Raw genomic sequence first — 19,999 nt, forward strand, 5'->3', positions numbered from 1 at the left:
CTCTAGTATCAGGAAGTGAAAGAATTTTACTTCTAAGTTTTGACTTTATAACACATTTTAAACTGCAGACAAATGAGCTGGCATAATGATAGAGTCACAAAATGAATTGCAAGTTGAATGTTAAATGATGCTTGCTTCCTTTGGGTTTTCATGTGGTCGGGCTTAATCTCAGGACAGCAACCAAATGTGGGTGCAGACTGTCTTCATTTCCTTCCTTCCTCCCTTCTCTTTTCTTCCTCTGGCTCTCTTCCTTTTTTCTTTTCTCTTTCTTTCTCAGTCTATCCTCTTACTCCCCCATTATCATTAAATTCGTAGCCAGATTTAGACAGAAAACTTTTTATTTTCATAGTGGAAATTAATCAGCATGTTGTTTTAAAACAACACAAGAAAAATTAGCAAAGTTTTCCATGACTTTAAGAGTGGGTGACCTTTTAAATTTTAATGCAGTAAATATTTATAGAGTGCTTACAATGTGGCAAGCACCGTGCCGAGTGTAGTCATTGTCTCCAAAGACTCAGTGCCCAGAATCTTCACTTAAGAGAGTGATGATTTGTCAAATTTAATAATTAGAAATTTTCTATTTCAGCAAAATTACACTTCTAATCATAATACGAAATTTTAGGATGATTTTCTTTCCTGAATTGACTATATTATCATTTGAATTCAAATAGGGAGTATGGCAACATTCCAGAAGTTTCCATACTAATTTTTATAAAGGTATATGCAAATGTTGATTTCAAGTTGTAACCCCTGGGATGGGGGGTGGTGCCTCATAGCCAGTTTTTAACTTTCAGGTGGATAGTAGGCATTAATTGGTCACATTTAGGCAGGCATTGAACTTAATAACAAACTGTAGTATTCATTATGTACTGTGAACTAACAAGTGCTCAGGGCGGGCGGGGGGGCTCATGCCTGTAATCCCAGCACTTTGGGAGGCTGAGGCTGGCAGATCACCTGAGGTCAAGAGTTCAAGACCAGCCTGACCCACATGGTGAAACCCCATCTCTACTAAAAATACCAAAATTAGCCAGGCATGATGACACATGCCTGTAATCCCAGCTACTGGCAAGGCTGAGGCAGGAGAATTGCTTGAAGCCAGGAGTCAGAGGTTGCAGTGAGCTGAGATCGCGCCATTGTACTCCAGCCTGGGCAACAAGAGTAAAACTCCGTCTCAAACAAAAAAACAAACAAAAAAACAAGTGCTCATGTCAGGGAGGGACAGTAAGTGGTAACTACAGGATGACTGAAGTTGAAGGGAGAACAAAAAGGAAATCTAGTTGTCAACACCAGAAATCAGTTGGCAACCATCATCCATTAGCTACCTCAGTGATTTTTTTTTTCTTTTTTTTTTTTTTTGAGACGGAATCTCGCTCTGTCTTCCAGGCTGGAGTGCAGTGGGGAGATCTCGGCTCACTGCAACCTCCACCTCGCGGATTCAAGCAATTCTCTGCCACAGCCTCTAGAGTAGCTGGAATTACAAGCGCCCACCACCACGCCTGGCTAATTTTTGTATTTTTAGTAGAGACAGGGTTTCACCATCTTGGCCAGGCTGGTCTTGAACTCCTGACCTCATGATCCACCCACCTCGGCCTCCCAAAGTGCTGGGATTACAGTGATATTTTTAACTGTACCTAAATCTAATACCATTTAAAAAAATAAGAATTAAAATTTTCTTAACTCATAGTATCTTTTCAGGTAAATACCATATACTATTATTATTACTCTAAGTAATCATCTAGGAGTTTACACACAGATAATGTTTTCTTCATCTTCAAAATGCAAAGAGGAAAAAAAATGAATTCCTATAATCATCTTCAAATTCTCCCTCAAAAAAAAAGTAGGAAGCTGGGATACAAGCCAAGAGAAAAATCCAATTTTAGAACTTCAAGATCAAGTACCTAGGCCAAGGGTGAAAAAGGCATCCTTAAAGAGACTGAAGTCTTAGAAACCAGTTCTGAGGAACTTGAACACGGTTTTCTTACAAAGTTGAACTTGGCCGGGCGCGGTGGCTCATGCCTGTAATTCTAGCACTTTGGGAGGCTGAGGTGGATAATTCCAGCCCTTTGGGAGGCTGAGGTAAGAGGATCACTTGAGCCTAGGAGTTGGAGATCAGCCTGAGCAACATAGGAAGACCCTATCTCTACAAAAGATTATTTAAAAAAACCAAAACACCTAGCTAGACCTGCTGACACTTGCCTGTAGTCCCACTTACTCAATAGGATGAGGTAGGAGGATCGCTTGGGCCCAGGAGCTCCAGGTGACAGTGAGCCATAATCATGCCACTGCACTGCAGCCTGGGCAGCAGAGCGAGAGCCTGTCTCAAAACATCTATATATATATATATAAAAACAAAAAGTCGAACTCATTAAACTGTCCCAGATGAACAAACCGGTTAACATTATTAAAAACACTTTTCAATAAAATATAACTTCTAAATTACAATATCACACAGATCAGTGCATTAATTAAAAAATAAAAGATATATTTAACTCAATCAAAATTCTTGAGTTTTCAGATCTTAAAGAAAAGTATGTTCTTACAATTTCCTTTTTCAACTTCATAATCAACTAACAGTTTAACAAAAGGCAGAGGAGAAATCTGTAGCGTGCATTAAACTTTCACTTTCATTAGCAAAACAAACACTGAATGAATGTGCTTTTACCACATCTGCTTAACCTTGAAGACTCCGTATTTTGTTCACTCTTCTTCTGGAAGTTTTAAATGGCAAAAACATTCCTGGTTTCATTTGCAGTCTGAATGAGTAATTTCAATGATAACAATGACATTTGAAATATTTGTGGTTTTGTGCAGCCTTTCCTCCAGGAATAATAAATAAGCCCAGAACATTGAATAATGCAAAGAAGACCTTCCTTAAGAACCATAGAGGAAAGCAAGATCCTGTGCAAAAGCCATTTGTTCTGGCCTTGTAGCCCCGTTCGGAGTGGAATTCATACTACCCAGACTCTTGGTTTTTTTTTTTTGGACAATTAATTTATTAATAATAAATTTAATTAAACAACCAACGAATCAGTATTTAGGTCTCCATTTCTGAGCTGATAATATTTGTCCAGTAGTGCTTAAAGTCCGGTTGTTATTTGTTTAAATTTAGACTTACATAGATTCTGCATGTTCAGAGGATCTTTATCTTTTACTGTCCTCTCTGTTGGCCAACATTTGAGCATAGGAGTTGGGGAGTGGTGTGTGATGTTCTAGTTCAAAGGCTCTTTTAGCCAAACTGAGCTTAAATATGTACATAGGCATATTTTAAGGTGAGTAAACAGTATTAACTGGTCTCTCAAGCTACATATGTTTAAATAAAAAGCACTTATACTAAATACAAATCCTTTCTGAAGTAATCAGACCACCAACTACAATGTCAAAACACTTTTAAGGAAACTTCACAAAAACACCAAGCTTCAATTGTCTCCTTTACTTGTAGCAAAATGAAACAAACAGGACCAAAGGAAATTTCCCCCAAGCCAACACATAGACAGGAAAAGACTTCAGAAATCCAGGAGCAATGACAAACATTTTTTAAATAACATTGGATTTTCAATTAAAGTCTTAATTAAAGTGGTTCTAAAAATCAATGTGCTCTGCTTAAGGGAAAGAGGGAAGACTCCAACACACTTGTAAGCACACAGTAGGCATTCAAGAAATCATTGTTGATTGCTAGGAAAGCAGTGACAAAAATCTTATGTTTTTCTAGAATAGAGGCTGAATCAAGGCTTTCTCTCTGTCTGGATAGTTTGGATGTTCCAGAGAGTGTAACAGTGAAAGGACAAGAAAGTAAGAAAGAAGCACTTAAGGGAGTGAAAGAGAGACTTTGGAATTAACAAAGACAAGATCCGTTTCTCATTTCCCTATCCCTTCAAAACAGTTGGGGCGGGGGACTAGTTATCTCATCATTGTAATAAAGGAATTGATCTAGATGTACTCTATAGAGGGCCGTAAACTGCCCAGTAGACATCATTCAATCGATTCTCACTATACTATTTTATAATTTTTTGAAAAAAATGATGGTATTTTCTCTATGTTCCTCATAGCATGGAGAAAGATCTAACAAGGACCTAAGAGCTCCCTAATCAATTGGTCCTCATTGTTCCAGGAAGTTAATAGATAAGAGATTGCTTCCAGTTTGGGGGAAATTATTGAGTCATTCAATTCTTTCACCTCTCCAGATCCTTCTCGATATCCAAAGTAAATAAAATGCAGAGATAATGGGACCACCGCAGGAACTCTCCCCACTGTTCCTTTAATATCCAGTTGAATGGCACTGTCCAGTCTCCAGGTAAATATCATTGCTCCATGCATGTGCTTTAGCCATACGTGGAGAAGGTGTGACCCTGAGAAGACTGAAGAAGAGAGAAGCTAAATAATCACTGTTATAGACAACACAGAAGATTTCAGGTGGCATGTTCATAAAAATCAAGGACTTTTTCCAAGCTCACTGTTCAAGCAGGTAGACAATACATGCAGATTCATTGCACTCTAGACACAGCCACCGGTGTTTCCCTGTCTTAAAGCGTTACCATTAAAAAGGAATTATCCTACTTAGAAAAAGAGGCTGTGTGTATTTAACTTGAAAACAAGATTTGACAAGGTGACCATCTGTTTTCTCTTTCCCATTTAATTACAAAAGGAATGGTACTTAAAGCCAACCAAATACCCACGGAGGAATTGGGATTATGACATACTCATTTTCTCTGCAAAGTGCAAACCTAACACTTGCTCATATGGCCACATTGAAGGGGAGCAGAATTAGCGCAGCTGCAACTGATCTCCCACCACAGCCACTGGGACTGAAGTTAGTTAACCTGAAAACCTGACGCCACTCAATGTAAGCACATTGAAGGGCACCCAAACCATTGGTAAAGCCTCCCCTTGGGAAGAACAAATGTTCCACTGGATAACATCTTATTTCACCTGCTTGCATGGGATCATCTCCACTCAAGGTCTGAGTTTCTTGTCTTTCCCTTTTCTTTTCTTTTCTTTCCTTTTCTTTTCTTTCTCCCTTCCTTTTCCCTTTCCCTTTCCCTTTCCCTTTCCCCTTCCCTTTCCCTCCCTCCCTCCCTCCCTCCCTTCCTCCCTTCCTTCCTTCCTTCCTTCCTTCCTTCCCTCCCTCCCTCCCTCCCTCCTTCCTTCCTTCCTCTTTCTTTCTTGACAGAGTCTCGCTCTGTCACCCAGACTGGAGTGCAGTGGTGCTATCTCGGCTCACTGCAACCTCCTCCTCCCGGATTAAAGCGATTCTTCTGCCTCAGCCTTCTGTGTAGCTGGGACTACAGGCACACTCCACCATGCCCCACTAATTTTTTGCAATTTAGGCTGGTCTCGATCTCCTGACCTCATGATCCTTCCGCCTCGGCCTCCCAAAGTACTGGGATTACAGGCGTGAGGCACCACGCCCTCAATCTGAGTTTCTATCAGCAGAGTTTGTTTGGTGAAATATGGTTGAATCCAATTGTGTAGAAACAACCCCTTGTAATGGAAAACACAGAAGACTGAAAGTCACAAAATCTAGGTACCAGTTCCAGGTAAGTCACTCCTTACCTATGTGGCCCCAAGCAAGTTATACAAACTCCCTGAGTCTCAATTTCTTCATCTATAAAATGGGAACACTAATACCAACTCTGCTTACCTTATAGGATGTCTAGAAAAGTTTTATACGCTAATTGGAAACTGATAGGTAAAATATAAATTATTTTACCAATATAAAATATTAATAAAAATATCAACAAAAATATGGTCACAGTAAACCTAAGTAAACTTAAGAAGAATCCCGTAAGGGACATCTCTACATCATATGTAAATACTCCTTGCAATAATAAGATAATTTTTCTAGCTACTCCTTTTTGTTTAAGCAGAGATCTCCTGACCAGCTTCCAAAAGGCCACGAAAATAGTCAAACTGTCCCAGAGAAGTAATTACTTCAGAATATTTGCACTTGTATAGACATGACTTTTTGCAAGAGCTTGTTGCATGACTTTTTGCAAGAGCAAAAAGTGAATTCTGTTCACTTAAGTGTATTCCCTTAATTCTTTGGTACTTTCCTGAAAATATAGTTACCTTCATTCCAGTGCTGGCCTATGCAGTATGGGAGCCAGCCGTCACATATGCCTGTTTAAAATTAAATTAATTAAAATTAAATAAAATTAAAATGTTAGTTACTGAGTCACATTAACCTCATTTCAAGTACTCAATAGTCCCAGGTAGCTACTGGCTATATCACAGCAGACAGCTCAGATGGAGAACATTTTCATCAGAGAACGTTCTGTTGGACAGCACACGTAAGGCCTTAAAAAGTAAAGCTTTACTGGGATCAAACTGGGGAAGGAAATACACTATGTGCTTTCAAATTCAAACTTTGACTCAATTCTGCCTTTCACTTGAGTGAATGTTAAGTTTAAATTTCCTAAGTCTCAGTTTTCTTCATCAGTATAATGGGGACAATAACAGCAAATCTTCACAAAGTAATTATAGTAATTATGAAGACTAAGTGAAATAAGTAAAGCATCAAGCATATTATACGTACTCAATAAATGTTATTTATTACTGAATTTCATCAAGTCTAAGATGCAGAACTTTTCACATTTTAACATATCTCAAATTCGCATGTAATTTATAACCAGTGCCAAAAGAAACTTGGCAGGGGAGGGAGTTGTGACATAGATGTCAATGCCTGCACATGTGCAAATTTAGCATGTGTGTAGAAGGTTAGAGATTCATCTGAGTCTCACCTAAGCTGAGATATAAGCCTTGTTAGTGTGGCATGTTGTTGAACCTTTTTTTAAATTTGGATTCCAATTGTCATTTAAAATGTCTTCGAAAAGAACATATGAAAATTTTACAGAGAAACAAATGAGTATTGTCTTTGCAGAATTGTCGTGCTCTATGTAGTACAATTACATGCAATAGCAATTGCCAGATCTCTTAGGATGGGCATGTGTTTCTCAAAACTATGAGGATTTGATGATGTCTGTTCTTGAATTCTAAATGACTATCACTCTGATACCATCATGCATCCATCAGAAATTCCCAGCTGACTCTTAAGAACTGTTTAATGTCCATCAATATGTGATTCAATTAAAAGGGAAAAAAATGTAATGATGATTTTAACCACATGGGAACTGTTCATGAAGTCTGAAATGCTGCGATATGCCTTGAAATTAGTCTTTTGTTCCTAACCATGCTAAAGAGGAATAGATTATAAAACTCAAGTTCTGAGAAGTGGAGTCACCATGATCCCACGGACAGTGTCCAAATAGACTCAGGACAATATTTGGACTTTAAATGCAAAAAAGCTTATGCTCAAACCAAACTTATGAACTGAAGAATATATATCTGTCAGGAAAAAGAAAGTTGTGCAATTTTATAGGTACCTATTTTTTCTGAAAAGCTGTTATTCAGTTCATGATGTATTTAGCAACTTATGGTGTCTGCTGTCAAGGAAATGTGGGATTATCAACAAGAAAAGACATATGATGAGAGAAGAAAGAGATAAATCCCCAAGTCTCCTAATCTTAGCTCTAGAGGAGAGAATTTATTCAGTTTTTTTCTTTTTTTTTTTTTTTTAGTTTTGTTATTATTAATGTATTTCATCAAACCCGATAACTTAGCTGAAGAACACACAGTTATTTTAATAGCCACCAACGAAAAAAAACTTAGCAATTAAACTGATAAAAATGCCTTTGTATTATTTAGATTTTATTTTATACTTATTGAAATTATTTCTTAACACTTATTTTTCCAGACTCCTCTGTATCCAAAACAATGAAAGTGTTAGCTAAAATGCTACCAGTTAAGACACTACAAAAAAAAAAAAAAAAAAAAAATCTTCATGGAAAGAACCCAAAAGGTCTTTCCAAGCTCATCTTGAGAATATTATACCTGGGTAATCTGGAGAACAACCAATAAGGATTAGAGAAAATCCCCCATGAGTCAGCATCAAAGACTGCCAGAGTCAGGGGTGGATGGGTTGCTTGCTTCACAAGCAGGAAGAAGCAGGGTCCATTGACACAAAGACTGTCGAGGGCCTCCACAGTCAAGAAATATAATTCACCCCCAGTCAGTGAGCCAGAGGACATCCAGAGCTTCTCTTACAAACGCCATCCCACAACCCGGCATATCAGTCTTCTGACACGGCGCCTTTACAAAAATAATATTTACTGGGTTTTGTGGTTTTCTTCTGGTTTTGAAAAGTATCCTTGTTTATTGTAAAGAATCCAGAAAAACAAAAATAAAATATAAATGAAAAAATAAGTGTCCCAGAATCTCATCATTGGTAGCAATTTGATATATTTCTTTCCAATCTTCTCCCTGGGTGTCAATTAGGATAATATTGATTCTGCAATGCTGTTTCTTATCATTTTCATTTAATATTTCCCAAAGCTAATAAATATTCTGAAAAAAATTCTAAGAAAAAAATTCAGCAGGAATCACTTTTATACACAAAGTCATCAATTATATGCCTTGAAATTAGTCTTTCTATGTTTTTCTTTTTCTTCTCTTTTTTTTTTTTTTTTTTTTTTGTGTGTGTGATGGAGTCTTGCTCTGTGGCCAGGCTGGAGTGCAGTGGCACTATCTCGGCTCACTTCAACCTCCACCTCCCATGTTCAACCTCCTGCCTCATCCTCCTGAGTAGCTGGGATTACAGGTACACGCCACCACGCCCAACTAATTTTTGTATTTTTAGTAGAAATGAGGTTTCACAATGTTGGTCAGGCTGGTCTTAAACTCCTGACCTCATGATCCACCCGCCTCAGCCTCCCAAAATGCTGGGATTATAGGTGTGAGCCACCATGCCTGGCCTCTATGATTTTTTAAATAGTCTATCTATGTTTTTCTGTACTATTTCATTGAAAGATAATACATACCTTGAATATACCACAATAGAATACTCCTCTATTGACTATGGAATTTTCTTCCAAAGGACTGACAACCAGTTGGCAAGTGTTGATACTGGTACTTCCTTGATCTTTTCAGGCAATATCAGGACACACATTCCTTTCTCAAATGTTCTTACTTGGCTTGCTGTCACCAATATCAAGGAGTTACTGAGGTCTAGTCGTGAATATATCAAATTTATGCCCCTCTGTTCTGTTTCTGTGTTTCTGCACACACAGTAATTTTTCCTTTCAATACATAATCACAGCGTAGTCTTTTCAAAAAAAGAAATGTATGGCAATTAAACTCAGCACACGTAATACCACACAACTCAATTGATGCAATAACAATATAAATAGCCAAGAAAAGTTTACACAGGCTGGGCAATGACAACAGTATCATAACTGTCACCTGAGAAATTATAATACAATGTCTTTGATGATAAGATGTGTCCTAATTTCAATTTGTGAAAAATGCTATCTTAAAAATAAATGATTATCAATTTATAAGGAAATATAAAGGACATGATGAATGAACACCACAGGGATCCAACTGGCAAAACCCAGACTACAGGAAACTGCAGGTCAAACAAGCTGGCTTCTTCAACAAGAAAATTGCAAGAGACAAGAGAGAAACAATAGATTAAAAGTGACTTAACATATATTTTTAAAACACAATCAATTTCAATGCATCATGATATTCATGAGACAATTGAAAACTTCAACACTGGATATTTGAGAATATTTTTGACATATTTAGTTATGTATTTTTTGAAGGAGCTCTTATCTTTTAGGCATGTATGTTGAAATATTTACAGAAGAGATGACATGAAATCTGGGATTTGCTTTAAAATAATGTTGGAGGGTAGAGATGAATGGAGGCATGGTAGGCCAACTTCGCAAGTGGCCTCCAAGGATTCCTGCCTCCTGGCATGTGATCCCCTCCCCCTGGGTGTGGGCTGGACCTAGTGACATTTTTCTAAGGAATAGATATGGCAAGGGCGGTCAGGTACCTCTTTCGTGAGACTGAATCTTCCTCTCTTGCTCGCTCTCCTTTGTTCTCTCTTTCTTGCTGGCACTCTGATGAAGCAAACTCCATATTGTGAGATGCTCTCTGTAGAACTGCCCACGTGAAAGGGAACAGAGGGAGGTCTACAGCCAACAACTAATGAGGAACTGAATCCGGTCTAGGAAATGGATCCTTTCCAGGTGAGTCTTGAGACGACTGCAGCCTATGAGAGAACCACAGCCAAAGGACCCAAATAAGCCTGATGCAAAGACCAAATCCACAGAAACTGTGAAATAATAGATGTATTTTGTTTTAAGCTGCTACAATATGGGATGACTCATTTCATCTTAATAGATAACTAATACAGTCTAGACAAGGCCATGGATGGTTGGCTTTTGGGGCTGAGTGACAAGTATATGTTCATTTACTATTCTTTCTACTTTCGTATATGTTTGAAATTCTCCATGAAAAAGAGTTCTTAAAAAGGAATCCGTGAAATATGGTATTAACAATTCACCATTCTTTCTGTCCTGCACCATTTAATGGCAGTAGAGTTCTTTTCCATATAGCTAAGTTTTGTCTATCTCTTCTGTTTTGATGTGTTTTCTACTCTGATTTGTCAACTGAGCTCTGTATGACAGTAAACATTTGCTGAGTGTCTAATAACTACTAATGAAGAAATGGCCTAATGCACAGATTAAAATAGAAATGAAGAGGAAAGACTCTTCTTATATTACTTTTATATCAAATTTGGGGAATTGTAGCAAGATAAATGGAGATAAACTGAAGGGAATATTTTAAAAATGTATAAATAAAGGAGGAAAGGAACTCCAGCATTGGACTAAGATAACACAGATAAGGGCAAATTTGTTAGTTGATTTTTTAGGCTGTGGATTATTTGGTGTCTCTGTTTTCATTTTGTTTTGTTTTGCTCAATGTTTTTGACTCGACCATTTCACTAGTTTTTAAACCTCCACTAGCAGAACAAGAGAGAGAAAAAAAAGGTGAGCGGTAGTCAGATATTTCTCCTTGTCACCACATGTAGGAAATGTTAAAGATGATGGAAACAAATAGCAAAATTAAACACTGAGTTAATTAATGCAAAGTGAATATTGAGTGGGGATTTGGATTCCTAGTGAGCATGTAGCTTGCTGATACATTATAGGTCTAAGTTTATAAGGTCACAGCTCGATAAAATTTAACAAGTGTTTTAGAAGAGATGTAAAATGTTTTTTATCAAACCCACACGTAATTTTCTTATCTTCTTTTGACAGGGATAATTTTAAATTAGCTATTTGCCACTTTGTTCTCATAAAACGATTATAGGATGTGACTCATTGAGGCCTAAATTATGTGAAAGTGCTAGAAAGAAATCTGCTGAGCATCGGCTGTTGAGGACCAATAACAGTTCAGACCCCAGGAGCAGGCTTCCTTCCACTGTGATTCAGCCACAGAGGGAGAACTATGCAGAAGGACTTCAACATACAGGCTCTGGCTGAAACCACGGCCACCCGCAAAGGGTACGAGCTTGGGAAAGCAGTTTAAATGCTCAAAACTTCAGTGTACTCATCTGGTAAGAAAGTAAGGTAATAATATAGTTAACCTCTACATTTCTCGTGAGGAGCAAGTGAAATAACACACATAGGTGACTTAGTACATGGCTCAGTTTCTCAGTAAATGAGAACTAATATTGTTGCTATTACCAAAACAAACAGATGATCTTGCATCCTTGGCCACCCAAACGTAGACGCTTAGGATGTATGAATGTGAATTATGGTGTAGAATACAAGAAGCATCCTCCTCCTATTCAGGTGATATTTTGATGTTAAAATGGAGGAGGTGAAGTTGGGAGGATGGGTTTATGCATACAATTTGCTTCTTTATGATATTGCAATGTAATATCCTTCTAGGACCTGTGTATGCCCCTAACTCAGTGGTTCTCCACTGCGGGCAATTTTGCCCCACAGTGGGCCCCAGGGGACATTTGGGATATTCAGTTTGGGACATGTGGAGATATTTTCATTGTCATGACTGGGGAGGTACCAAACATCCCAAAATGCACAGAACTGCCCCCAATAACAAAGAGTTATCTGATCCAAAATGTCAAGAGTGCCAAGGCTGAGAAATTCTCCCTAGCTACAGCCAAGGACAGAATTCTTCTAGGTTTGGGGCAAACATTTCACAACGTCTTTAAAGGTTTGGGGCAAACATTTCACAACAGCTCAGACTGCTTTTAAACTCTCTTACTTTCAGCCAGTGGAATTACTCATGATCCTTTAATTACACTGACCAAGACTTCGGAGGATCTCTTTCTGGTGCTGTTAGCCAAATCAGATTTTACTGGGAGAAAAAACAGGGAACAAATAGACATGCCATGAGTGAACAAAAGCCTTTCATTATTCCTCAGCATTGTGGCCTGGGAACATAGATGCATATTGCACTCTCTCTATAATAAATGTATAACATATAACTACAACTGATGTGCTATTTTATACCTTCCAGTGCCTAGAACTTGTGGTCCACATGACCCAATACCATTGAAAGTGAAGGATGGGTAGGAGAAGGTAGGAACTGAGCACCACTGAGATCCCCTCAGTAGCTCTGATTTTCCAACCCATCTTCCTCTCCACTCCAACCAAAACACTTCTAACAGTCTCTATGGGTGTTTTTACACTAAAACCAACAACAGATCCCCACCACCATCAGCTTCCACAGCATTTCACAACACCTATTATTTGAAGAGCTTGAAACCAGAAGCCCTGTTTTTCCACACTGAAAATATTTGAATGGGCTGTCAAAAAGCCTCTCAGAAATACGCCCCATCCAACAGCAACAAACCCTGTGCAAACAAATCAAGTGGTGCAGAAATCCTTTGCACAAGATGATAGGGAGGCCTCCATGCTGACACTGTAGGCGAGCCAAGTTTTCATGTACTTGGATGGCTGACCTCCAACTTCTGACATATTCATTATATTCCAGCATGTCGGCTGCAGATTGCATTGAAGTGATGACAGCTACAAGACAGCCAACGAGGAATATGGCCATTCTGGCAACAGGTGGCCTTTCACTTGTACTGGGAAAGTTAATCTAGTTTATCATCAAAGTATATTGTGTTCAAGGAGTGTCATGTTTTGAGAGCTCTAGTGACAGATCAAATAGAGAAAGCATTCTTCCGTGGAACGTGACATTTTGGGGAGACCAACCCTTTCAAACCACTTCATTGTTTATGCTTGATTCAAGTCTGTTAAGTTACTCAGTTGTTTCAAGGTTTACATTACAGGTTCTGAATTATGGTTTGTGTCTTCTGTCAAAGGCTGACAGAGGTATCCACAGTCTTACCTTAAATAATCAACTGCCTCTACTGCAAGGAATTTTTAATGGCCCTAATTTGTCGGCAGAATAATATATTGAAGAAAAGGCCAGCAGCAAAAGTATATTCCTATCCATGCAAACTGACTATCACATTTCCAGTCACATTTTCAAATTATAGATGTTCAAAACCAACTCTGCCTCCTAACAATCAAAATACAATTTTAAAGTAATCAATGAAATTACATGGACCCAGAGGGTGGAATCATAGACATTGGAGACTTGGCAGCGTGCGATGGTGGGATGGCGGAGGTGAGGGATGAAATACTAGCATTGGGTACAATGTACACGATTCTGGCTAGAAGCCCAGACTTCACCACTAAGCAATATATCCATGTAACAAAACTGCACTTTTACTCCCTAAATCTATCATTAAAATAAATAAATAAATAATGGTCTATGAAGGTTCATAATGGAGGCACAGTGGCCCCTGGACTGGACTGCCTTCTCTCTGGGTTTAACTTTAGAATTTGGCAAGAAATCCCTCCCCAGCCTTGCCCACGTCCTACTAAAGCCTGAGAGAAATGATGCTAGATGGTAGTATTTATTCAGTCATCCCATTCCATGGCTGTCTTCCAAGTGGAATGATTACGTTCTGCTGCACTTTGGACCTCATCTGAAGAACTCTTAAGATGTCTACAACATAGGGAAATAATCCAAATGCTTATTTGCCTTGTGAAAAATAATTTTCCTTTGTTTGAAAGTCTTCTACTCTATTGGGTCATACTTTATGAAGAGTCTTAGTATAAGAGGAATGGAATTGCACTGTTTAATTTTCATTCCTACATGAACTCCTTTTTGCCCAGGAACAGTCCAAGACATTGAATCTCTAAAAGCAAATTCATCTCTCTAATCCACAACTACCTTTCTGTACTTGAAAGGATGGCAATAGTCCCATGAACATATAGAGAGAAGGCCATCTATTCATGATACTTCTCTACTATTCTTGGGCTCTACTGAAGAATCTAAGAGTAGGCATCAGCTGACTCATCTCAGATGTTGATGATTCTGAAGCAGTAACCTCACGCCCTACCAGTACTACAAGTGCTTCCTTGGATATTGGTCAAGTTGAGGACCCTTCAGGCTAACAATCTCAGATTTTGCAGTTCAGCTGGTTACTGAATACTTCAGAGAAAAAGAAATATTGGCATATGTAAGAAGATGGAGCGACATGATTTAGTTTGTTTTGTGATTACACCATTCACTTTTTGCTTTAAAAATGTATTATGCATTTTATTTCAGTCAAACAATCACTTAGATAGCAATTAGTAGACATTGTTCTCAGTGCTATCTATCAATCTATATATACCTATATATACATATATATGTGTGTGTGTATATATGTGTGTGTGTATATATATCCTCATAAAAATGCCATGGGGTAGATACTATTATTGTATCCTTTTTGCAAATGAGAAACTGAGGCATAAGAGGTTACATGCCTTCCCAAAGCCACAGAACTAGTAAGTGGCAGGCCAAGTTTGAACCAACAACTCTTACACCAGAGTCCACAATATTAACTATCATGTTTTGCTATGTCCACCAATAACATAGCAACAATATTAACAATATCTAAAATGCAATGATCCAGGCTAGCCACTGTGCAGAGTATGCTGAATCCTTACCACAGCCCAATGAGGAAGGTACGATTATTACTCCATTTATACATGAGGAAACTGAGTATTCGGGAGATTCAATAATTTGTCCAAAAACTCACAACCAGCAAATGGTGGAGCTTGGGCTGAATACTGTGGAGATAAAGAGATGAAATGAAAATTTTTTCTGTTCAAGTTTATAATCGTTTATAAAAGGAGATATTTGTTGGTCTGGAAGCATTGGGAACATTTTTAGAAGTGTGATTTTTACTATCCCTAGAAATGGAAAGCAAAAAGTGAAATTTTGCTTTTCTGGCCTTCCTGAGATATTATGTCTCATTCCTAAAGGATCTGGAGATTTAGTTGTTACTCTGTTAAGTTAATAAGATCCTGAATCTTTAAAAATATCCAAAGCTAATTTACTCATGATAGGAAACTCAAATAATTGAATTCTTTCACAAAGGTAAAATTACATTTCCTTTAAGAATCCCAGTGTTTATCATCTTTTTTTGAAAGGAAAATAATTAGATATGTAAGACATCGACTTTAGAAAATACGATAAAAAATAAATAATACTAGCAAAGTCATTGTTTCATTAGGAAAAATACAAGCCTCCCAGGAAAAAAATAACACAAATTTTAAAATTTTCAATAAAATATTAAGTGTAAAGGCTATACATATGCTTAAATATTAAACAAGCATTTAAAATTGTGTTTATGAAGATTTTTATAAAGTTGGGGTAATATGCATTTATGTTAAAGAAAAAAGTAGCCTAAAGCTCTGTACACAGAGTATAATTAAATTCTTCTAAAAATCCATTCATTTGGTAATTTATATGCATAGAAAGCTTAAGTGGGAACTAGTAACACCATGCACCAAAATGCTAACAAAGGATACCCCTGAGTGTTAGAAGTGGAATACCCACTGAACAAGGGATACCCACTGACTTAGAAGAGTGTGTATTTTCTTCTTTATATTCTTTTCATTTTTCAATTTCCTCAATTACTTATTACTTTTATAGTCAGAAAAAAAACCCTACTTAGAAAACGATAGAATAACTATCCCAATCTACACAGACCCTGATTCCAGACTGACTACTGCGAGCTCTGCACCTTCTCAGCCCAGGTCCCGGGAGTACTGGAGACAGATTCCTAAACTGGACTGAAAGTACCTAGAGAGGGATGTTTAACTGAAGAAAAACATAGTATCAAGGAACAATAAAAATTAAACACATGAAGTCAATCAACAGATGTTTCAATGTCATATGTGGAAACACAACAGCATCTGCCCTATGGGGTATGAGGAGGAAAGTCCAAAACCAGAAAGACCAGAAGCAGAAGTGGAGAGCTGGAGCCGAGCAGGGGTAAGTTCGGGAAGAGGACCAGGTATCACAGGAAGCTACAGAGCTTCACTGTATGCACTGCTGGTGCATGTTTCTAAGATCGTCATGGTAGCTTAAGGGAGCTATGCAAGTCAGGACCAGCTCATGGCTGGTTTCCTAACACTACCAACTACCATGTGTGCCAGTTATGCAGCAGGGAAGGATAAGTCCTTGACACCTACAGCAGAAACACCCAAGGAGGCCCCTGTCTTCTCTCATATCTTTGAATTCAGGACAGCTTTAGCATTCCAAGAACCATCCAGACACTCAAGCCTGTACAGAACAAGGTTGGCGGGTCCAACGACCATAGCTACTTTTGGAAAACTAAAATGATGTGGATTTTAGTACAAGTTTAAAAAGAAAAAAATTCTTAAGAGATTTACAAATTCCAAGAAATGAATCACCCTGAAGTGAACTACCCAAGTTATAGGGATCCCTGAGTTGTTCCTGAAGAGAACCAAAATTAGCCTCATTCAAAGGAACTCCTAATCACAAAGCAGGCGAGATGAAAAGCCTATCCCACCCCCAGATGTAACCAAATACATTGAGCTTGTTCAGATACAGATACAGCTTCTTGGAAATACTGTTAGTGATACTTCATTTCTCTAAAGTCCTTTTCTTTCCAGCCTGCTATCTTTCTTTTAATTATCCCTCAGTTCTCTTTTGTTGTTGATTTATTCCTTGATTTTGTTGTGGTTAAACTAATCTGTGGATTACCAATCCTTTGAAATTTGTTGAGTCTTGTTTTCTGGTCCAGTACATGGATAGTTTTTATAAATGTTGTTCGCATGTTTTAAAGGACACCATTTTGCAGGAGTCTATGTATTTCCATTAAATAAAACCTCTTAATGACACTGCTCAAATCTTTTATACTTGAAGTTTTGTCTACTTGATCAGTCCATTAAAGGGAAAAGTATATTACAATCCACACTATGACCGTTAAATTATCCTCTGCTCCTTGAAATTTACATCATTTTCTTTATTAGGTATTCATGTCCAACTTTTAATTTTCCCAACCATACCTGCTACTTCTCTGCTGTTCTCCTTCTCAGTAACTGACAACTCTTGTTTTTCCGGTGCTCAAACTAGAATGTGTGAGGTTATTGTCTGCATTCCTCTTTTTCTCTCACATCAAATCCCATGGACTCTATTTTGAAATTTACCAGAACCTGATTCCTTCTCCTCACCTCCAGTGGTCCAAGTCACAAACGTGTGTCATCTGGACTATTGCAATAGCACTCATACTGGTCTTTCTGTTTCTTTCCTTGCCCTCGGAACAGTCCAAACTCTGTACTACAGTCCAAGTAAGTCTTTTAAAACAAAACACACCTTTGCTCAAAGACTTTCTATCTCACTCTGAAAAAAAAAAAAAAAAAAACATCCAAAATTGCTACAGTGACCATCAAGGTCTCAGTAATCTGACCCCCTGTGACTTTTTGGACATTATTTCTTGCCACTTTCTGCATGATACACTCCCCTCCTATCATACTGACTTCCTCACTGTCCCATGAACACATTAGGCATACTGTTACCTGAAGGACATTGCACTTGCTAATCCCTATGCTGTGAAAGATCTTCCCTCATATGTTTACATTGCTTATGCCTGCTCTTCCTTTGGGCCTTAGCTCAAATGTCATCGAATTTTTAAAACTTTCTTTCACCACCCTATGAAAAGTAGTACCCTTGTATTGTTTTTCTTTCTCCTCTCACACTATTTCATTATTTTTCATAGCACATATTACCTCCTGAAAATTTTTCTTTGAGATGGGGTCTTGAACTGTTAACCAAGTTAGAGTACAGCAACAAGATCATAGCTCACTGTAATCTTGAATTCCTGGGCTCAAGTGATCTCTCGCCTCAGCCTCCTAAGCAGCTAGGACCTCAGGTACATGCCACAGCACCCAGCTAATTTATTATTATTATTATTATTATTATTATTATTATTATTATTATTATTTAGAGATGGTGTCTCACTGTACTGTCCAGGCTGGTTTCCAACTCCTGGCCTCAAGCAATCCTCTTGCCTCAGCTTCCCAAAGTGTTGGAATTACAGGCATGAGCCATTGCACCAGGTCTAGTAATCCTTTTAACCCTAAAGAGCTTCTTGGCCAGAATCAAATGTAGCTATACCAGCTTACTCCAAGTTAATGTTTCTGTTGCATATATTATCCCATTCCTTTCCATTCAACATTCCTCAATCCTACATTCCCCTACAAATCCTTTGTGTTTGCCTCTGTCAGACCACCAAGAGATATTATCAGACCCAGACTGATGTTGACCATAAATTCTTGACTTGCAGATTACAAAATTATAAAAGTAGTGTAACAAACCTACTTGAGTGTAGAGCCATAAATATGAAATCACACTTTTTCCCCCACCCAGAACACAAGTCAAAAAAACAAGATTGTTTTCCCCTTCTCCTTGGGCTGGAAGGTAGCTTTGTAGTTTGGTATTTATTTCTTCATATTTGCTTAGTTGTCTTCTCCTACACCATTTTCATTTGTTAGGTTCCTATATGTGGAGATTTAAGATAAAGCCCTTTTCTCTTCTAATTCCACTCCTTACATAGACCAGAGATTCAGCTCCTCTTGTCCTTCTGGTGGTCATTAAAATATATGCCCATAGTTTTCGGAATCAGCACTCCACCTCCATCCCAAAGCAGTCAAAAGTTAACTCTCACATTCAGCTCAGTTCCTCAGGCTCCTTTTCGTCTTTGGTCCCTAGGACTCCTTTGACTTTCTGCAATGGTCAGATCTTCATTTAGAAATGCCTTTGCTACACTTTATCAAACAGTTTCAGCTGTTTTATAGCCCAAGATTTTCTTGCTATTGTTATTTTTATGCCATCTAGTCTGCCATATATTGCCAGAAACTGAAATCCCAATCAGCTGTCTTTAAAATGTATTTCCTTTCCCTTTGTAATCTTCTGCTACTACAAATTCAAGCACCCTTTCGTGTGTAATTTACTTTTGATCTTACTTAAAATGTCTTCATTCTTTATGGTTGGAGTTGGCACAGTCAGCCTCTGCCTTGATTTGGCTCTATGCCTGGTTGAGATTTTCTCCAATGCCATGTGTCCTGCAGTCTGAGTCTCTTTCAAAGTGATGTTCTTTTCCTCCCTTTCTCCTTTCATAGGTGTCAAACCTTTATTATGATCTGAAGGCTTTCTCCACCTGTATCTGTTCCCTATGCTTTTTATCATTCCAGACACTTTCCCCAATATTTCTTAATATATCTGTCTTGGCATCTGGCCCATTCAACCCATTACACTCAGTGAAAATGAAGTTTGCTCCTTATGCTTGTTCATCTTTGTCATATAAATTTCATGGTACTTTTGCTTAAATTGCAATAACCTCTGTCAGATTTTCTGTATTTCTCTGAAGCTAGTCTTCCATTGTTATTACTCCCTCACCAGGACTCACGTGCTCCAAACTGATTTGGAGAAACTGCGGATCATGAAATACTTATGGTCAGTGTTATATTTGCAGGATAACCTTCCTAAATAGTTGTGGAACCTCCTTGCACAATTGCCATCCTATGGCTTGATAAAAAGAACAGTGATTTGGGCTGGACATGCTTCACAGTTTGTCCATGTAGGAAAGCTTTGTTCTTTACACACCTTCCATGGGTTCTCCACATAGCCACTGATTAGGGAGGTTTGGATAGAATAAAAATCCCTTGTGTCTCAGGAGTTCTCCCTGACACACTCCCTAGCCCACTCCCAAAACAGTTAGCCTGTTTATCAAATTATACTTCATCATAAA

At 38.1% G+C, this 19,999-nt stretch overlaps 1 long non-coding RNA gene across 3 annotated transcripts in view; it reads right to left on the minus strand.

Annotated features, from left to right (window-relative positions):
- LOC103878443 overlaps positions 1-18,077 on the minus strand; it is a 33,449-nt gene extending 15,372 nt beyond the window's left edge. The window contains exons 1-3 of one of the 3 annotated variants that reach the window (XR_004177819.1): positions 9,896-15,412; positions 8,874-9,157; positions 6,067-6,117 (exon numbers count right to left, since the gene is read on the minus strand). This is a non-coding gene — a long non-coding RNA (uncharacterized LOC103878443). Of the gene's footprint in view, positions 1-6,066; positions 6,118-8,873 lie in introns of all 3 variants that reach the window. The other 2 variants (XR_004177818.1, XR_004177820.1) reach the window with 2 other exon arrangements.
- Positions 18,078-19,999: the final 1,922 nt, after the last annotated feature.

The sequence above is a fragment of the Papio anubis genome, chromosome 13 (genome assembly GCF_008728515.1).
Source record: "Papio anubis isolate 15944 chromosome 13, Panubis1.0, whole genome shotgun sequence".
In the NCBI taxonomy this organism is placed as follows: domain Eukaryota; kingdom Metazoa; phylum Chordata; class Mammalia; order Primates; family Cercopithecidae; genus Papio; species Papio anubis.